Source organism: Heloderma suspectum, chromosome 3, assembly GCF_057233095.1.
Source record: "Heloderma suspectum isolate Gila_16-S chromosome 3, 16-S_ref, whole genome shotgun sequence".
NCBI classification, from domain to species: domain Eukaryota; kingdom Metazoa; phylum Chordata; class Lepidosauria; order Squamata; family Helodermatidae; genus Heloderma; species Heloderma suspectum.
This window is the reverse complement of record NC_139460.1, coordinates 271,717,303-271,723,911: the sequence shown is the minus strand read 5'-3', so window position 1 is coordinate 271,723,911 and position 6,609 is coordinate 271,717,303.

Genomic DNA, 6,609 nt, shown 5'->3' with positions numbered 1-6,609 from the left:
GAGAAAGGATTAAGCCAGGGGTGGGCCATTTGTGGCCCTTGAGATGCTTTGGTCTGTAACTCCCATTACCCCTAGCCAGCATAGCCAATGATGGAGGATAATGGGAGTTGTAGGCAAAAGCATCTGGAGGGCCATACGTTGCCCATCCCTAGATTAAACACCCTCCTAGCTTCATTTGATCAGTTCAAATTTGATCAGTTGCTTTTAAGTGAAAATTTAAAAACCACTGGAAAATCCAATGAATGATCTCTTGCATAAGATGGAATTGGACGTGTATCCTGTCCCTACACTATGAATGAGGGGAGACAGCTTTGTTGCAGGTATCGCCATGGGGCGGGCGGGCGTTCCACATCATCCATACTCTTACTTTTCCATAGAGACGACAAAACTCCAGAATAATACTTTGTTATTCACCAGGGGTGGGCAACTTGTGATGCTTCAGATGTTTTGGCCTATAACCCCCATCAGCCCTAGCCAGCAAATGCAATGGTGAGGGATCATGGGAGTTTTAGGCCAAAACATCTAGAGAGCCATATGTTGCCCATCCCTGTTATACACAATCATACAGGTGAAAGAGCAGTGGTTACTTCACCCCACTCCTCTTCCCACCTTCAGTTCATGTTTGGTAGTGCGTCTTTCTACTTGGGGCTTTTATCGTGCACTCGTGATTGCTCACTCACGGTAGTTTGCGGATCCTTTGCATGATGTCCTCTTCCTCCAGGGCCTCTCCCAAGCTTTGCAATCATTTCCCCTGTGTTTTTTAGATCAAGGAAAGAGTGGCATTATTTAGAAATGGCGGAATGAGACTCCCATGTGATTGTGCAATTCCATTATACCACAGAAGCATCTAGTGGTTGTGTAATGAAACACAGAGAAAGGCAGAGAAAGAAAAGCACTGGAAAAAATACATTTAAAGGAGCCGTTCTTAATCCTGCAAAGAATCTGAAATCAAAAGCCACAGTAAAGATGCAGGTTAAAAGCCTCATGTAGAAAAGCCCAGTATTGTTGCTCCCTTGGGAGGTCCTGGCCTGAACAGAGAAAAAGAAATCCTCCTCCTGGGCTTCGAACTCTTTCCACTTCTGTTAGTCTACTGGATGCTGGAGGGCCTGCCAAGTCCAGCTGCAAAGTCTTGCCAGGTTGGCCTGTGCTGCAGTTACCCTTCGCTTGGGGGAAAACAGGGGTAGATACGTGTGGGGAAAGAATCTGTGTGCAAGCGCCAGAAAATATTTTTGACTTCCCCAATGCTAATCAGGATTGCATTCCAAAACGATGGGCCCTTCATTTAATAATGTTTGCTTTGATTGTATAAGAAAGATGTTGGTCATGCCAAAGATTTTAAATGTTTAACCTAACCGCACCCCAGGCAAACTGCTTGTGCCAGCATGGAGGCTGTTTCACAGATACCTATGTGTATACAGCAATGAGTTCAGGATATTGTGCAGCTCAGCAAAGGAAGTGGCTCTTTCAAATGTGTTTGTGTAAAGAGCTCAATGGTCTTGTAGAGCCCTTCCAACCCTATGAGTCTATGTCTGTGTCTTTGGACTTGTGCTGTCAAACAGGATATGTATTGTGTGCATTGAATATAATCCAATAAACCTTAATGGTATTTGCATCACGTATTTGTTTCTAGGCTGTAAAAATTCCTTCACCAATATGTATTATTTAACTTTTTAGGATAAAGCCAAGCCACGTCCTTCCTTTAATATTTTTTTAAGGCATATTGCAAGAAAGGAGGTGGGAACCTAGCTACATGTCTTTCACCCCTCTGAAACACAATATACTCTTAACTGGTTTGTCCATTGTCAGAAAGCATCTTTGCAATGCAGGAGATTAAACTGTATACATAACCACAATTTTAGTAAAGAAATAACTAAGGAGACTTCCAGGTGTTGAAATGGATCCAATGCTAGTCTTCCGCTAGTGGAATGAAAAGTGCTACCAGAAAGGATTTCCTCTTTCCCCTGCACTCTTCCACACACACCTCAAGCTGCTCCGGAGGGTTGGGGGACCCTCCAGAGCAGATTTGGGATGTGCACCGGGGGCTACAGGGAAGAGGAGAGGACAGGGAAATCCTCTTGCACCAGCAGAAGTCCTGTTGCGCAAGTGGGAGTCCGCTCGTGCAATGTTGGATCCAATTTTGTGGGCAATTGGCTCTCTGATTCATAATACCCAACACTTACAATATATGTGGGGTTCGTGCTAATCCCTCTGTGATGCCCACTGCTGCTAGTACAAACAGACTATCAGGACTGCTGGGCAAGGGGAGAGAATAACAACCTGACCCTTATAGTACCAAAACCCGTGCTCTTGTAATTGATGTAGAACTGTTTGGAAGCTCTCTGAGGGAATCCTCATGGTTCAAAGCACCCCAAAATAATGGAAGCTCTTGCCAGTATACACTCACCAGCAACAGAGTCCTTTCAGAAAGATTTAATTTAGTCTGTATGTTAGTCTTTAAGGTATCACAAGATTCTTTATTGCTTTATCTTATATTATTACTATTTATTCTAGCAGTTCTTATCTCCATCAGGAGCAGGTCTTTTGTAAAACCAATGGGTCTTAATTGCCCATTCAAAACTAAGCCACCCCAAAATACACTGCGTTACAATTGTTGTTGTTGTTCAGTCGTTCAGTCGTGTCCGACTTCGTGACCCCACGGACCAGAGCACGCCAGGCCTTCCTGTCCTGCGCTCTCTCCCGGAGTGTGCTCAAGTTCATATTCATTGCATCGGTGATGCTATCTAGCCATCTCATCCTCTGCCGTCCCCTTCTCCTTTTGCCTTCAGTCTTTCCCAGCATCAGGGTCTTTTCCAGAGAGTTTTCTCTTTGCATTAGGTGGCCAAAATATTTGAGCTTCCACTTCAGTATCTGTCCTTCCAATGAGCACTCAGGGTTGATTTCCTTTAGGATGGACTGATTTGACCTCCTTGCAGTCCAGGGGACTCGTAAGAGTCTTCTCCAGCACCACAGTTCGAAAGCATCAATTCTACGGCGCTCAGCCTTCCTTATAGTCCAGCTCTCACAGCCATACATTACTACTGGGAAAACCATAGCTTTGATTAGACGGATCTTTGTGGTCAAGGTGATGTCTCTGCTTCTTACTATGCTGTCTAGGTTTGCCATAGCTTTCCTCCCAAGGAGCAAGCTAGTGTGGTGTAGTGGCAAGGGTGTTGGACTAGGAGCGGGGAGATCCAGGTTCTAGTCCTCACTCAGCCATGGAAGCTCACTGGGTGACTTTGGGCCAGTCACAGACTCTCAGCCCAACCCACCTCACAGGGTTGTTGTTGTGAGGATAAAATGGAGAGGAGGAGGAGAATGTAAGCTGCCTTGGGTTCCTTGCAAGAGGAAAAAAGGCAGGGTATAAATGCAATCAATCAATCAAGTGTCTTTTAATTTCATGGCTACAGTCACCGTCTGCGGTGATCTTGGAGCCCAAGAAAGTAAAATCTGTCACTGCTTCCATTTCTTCCCCTTCTATATGCCAGGAAGTGATGGGGCCAGATGCCATGATCTTCATTTTTTTAATGTTGAGTTTCAAACCAGCTTTTGCACTCTCCACTTTCACCCTCAACAAGAGGCTCTTTAGATTCTCTTCGCTTTCTTGCGTTACAATAGGGAAAGCCTATTGCATTACAATAGGGAAAGCCAGTGTGGTGTAGTGGCAAGAGTGCTGGACTAGGAGCTGGGAGATCCCGGTTCTAGTCCCCACTTGGCCATGGAAGCTCACTGGGTGACTTTGGGCCAGTCATAGACTCTCAGCCCAACCCATCTCACGGGGTTGTTGTTGTGAGGATAAAATGGAGAGGAGGAGGATAATGTAAGCCGCCTTGGGTTCCTTGCAAGAGGAAAAAAGGCGGGGTATAAATGCAATCAATCAATCAAGCTCACAACAATACCTTGTTCCAGGGAAAATCCATTTCCTCCCAGCTACTATGAGGATTGCAGCCAAGCTCAGAAGGGAGGAGGAGGAATTCTGAGGGGGTGGCAGATGATGTAATCATCCCTGCTACTCAAAAGCCGCAGTGCTTCAACCCTGCAAGCCCTGGCTCTGCTATACCACTGCAGATCCATTCAAACTTCAGAGGCAAACTAAAGCTAGAATGGAAATATAATGGAGATGTGTTATCTGGCCATTTTTTTTCCTTCCAGCAGTATAAGCTGCACATCGTTAGTATAAAGCAGGCCATGCTGGCTGGAGATAATGGGAGCTATAGCCCACACCTGGAGGGAAGGCTGGTATAAAGGAACAAACATGAACAACAAGAAGGATATGTTCAAAGGACACACTGACTACAGTGATGTGTCCGTAACAGCTATTTTTCCTGGGATATGTCTTAATAATATCTGGTACATTCAGCATTAATGGTGTCAAACGTGGAATCCTTATTCACAGGCAGATCTTGGAAAGCAGCTTTTGTTCTAGTCAATTTCACTCCTAAGGCGTGGCAGTCAAGGAACCTCTAAGGCAGTAGTCCTCAACTGGTGGTCCATAGTGTCTTTTTCAGTGGTCCACACGAATATATAACTGTATAACATTAAATACAGGCCAAATTAAATATAGCTCCCATTGTCAGAGAAAGTTTGTGGGTGCCTATATTTATACAGTTCAAATAAAATATTTTAGAGTCACTGTGTTTACACAGCTTAACTTCTTTACAGGAGGAAAATAGCACAATAAAACAACGTGCTCGTCTCCCGTTATTTACATTCGTACAGTTTCATTCAACAGAAATGCCACATAATGGTTGGGCCGCAACTAAAACTTGTTTTTGGTGGGAAGGTGGGAGTATTATTTATTTATTTAAAATATTTCTTGGCTGCCTTTCAGGGCAGAAGCCCTCCCAAGGCAGCTCACAACAATAAACCTGCCTAGATACGTGTGGTTTGGGGAGTGTAGTTCCCACCATTGTGCTGAGTGGTTATCGTGTTGTTTGTTCTGTGCTAAATGTACTGTTTTAGTTTCTTTATAATTTCTGTCATAAAATGTAAATTTGCACACAATTTTCAACTTTATGTTCGTTAGTTTATTACCCATTTTTCTATTTTGTGTGTGGGTTTTTTTATGGGGATTTTACATCTGTTGAATTTATCAGGTTGGCATGAAAGTAATTTCGGTTTTGGCAGTACTAAGTTAAACAGTCTACCGACTCTACTCCCAAAATGAGTTGGCTATTTTAGTGCTGGTATCGCAGGTTAATAAAATATTATTATCTGTTAATAAATAACTCTAAAATATGTTTTTACTCAACCAAATACAAGAGATAAAAACTGACCGCCATAGTTTCTTTTTTACGTAGCCCGTGTAATGTGTGCGGTGCGAGTTAGGTAGAAATAATATTGCAGTTCCAATTTTTGCCACCAGACAACTTATTTTGGAGATTTATAAATTATAACTTATCCGAGTGATTTATAATTACTATACATCTCACAAAATAAATCATCAGTTTGAAAAATCGTATCCTACATTGATGCAAACAAAGTTGCACAGGCCAAAAAGCCTCATACCACTGTAGAGCAACTTGTGCTCCTCTGTGCAAAAGAGATGGTGCAGCTTGTTCTTGGTGAGGAAACATCAAGGAAACTAAATGATATATCTGTCTCTAACAACACAATATCGAGATGGATAAATGAGATATCACAGTACATCAGTGAACACATTGTCGATGAAATAAAGACGTCTCCATTGTTTTCCATGCAATTGGATGAAGTGACTGACATCGCATGGTGCTCTTAGCTATTGGTGTTTGCATGATATATGGTTGAGGGGGACTTCACAGATGAATTTCCTTTTTGTAAGACTCTTGATACCACCACAAAGGCTCAGGGTGTGATGGAAATGGTTAACAATTCCTTTGAAGTGCATGGTCTGGATTGGGCAAATCTTGTGGGTGTCACTACCTTTCATGCTGGGCTCAAGATCAGGTTTCCAAGCGTTGGTGAAACAGCATGCTGCAATGGTAACCGGAGTTCACCGCTTCATTCATAGGGAAGCTTTGGCACCAAAAACATTGCCCAATCAACTCAACACCATTTTCAAAGGGTTGGTGAAAGTGATGAATTACATGAAATCATCAGCTCTGAACACCAGGCTGTTCAAAAGAGTTTGCCATGACATGGGTTCTGACTTTGATGTGTTGCTGTTCTATACTTCTTTACGGTGGGTGTCAGCAGGGAATGTACTCAACAGGGTTTTTCAATTGACAGAGGGGTTGGATTTGTTTCTCCAGGCCCAAGGGAAAGAGGAATTCCAAAATGTGCTGACGCAGTCAAATGCAGAATTTGCATATCTTGTCAATATTTTTGGAATCTTGAACAAACTGAATCTTCAGCTGCAAGGGAAAAGTGAAAATCTGTTCTCTCACCAAAGCATCATCAAGGCTTTTCTTGACAAATTGGAACTCTGGATAGTAAGAGTCGAAGGCAATAGTTTGGTTCAATTTCCATGTGTGGATGCCATGCTCGGGAAAAAGGAAGCCATTTGGATGCAAATTCTTGATCATTTACAGAAGCTATGAGACAAATTCAAGCAATACTTTCCAGAGGTGGACAGGACAAAGGATGGATTATCTTTCATCATGAATCCATTCTCAACAGATGTTAATAGTGTTG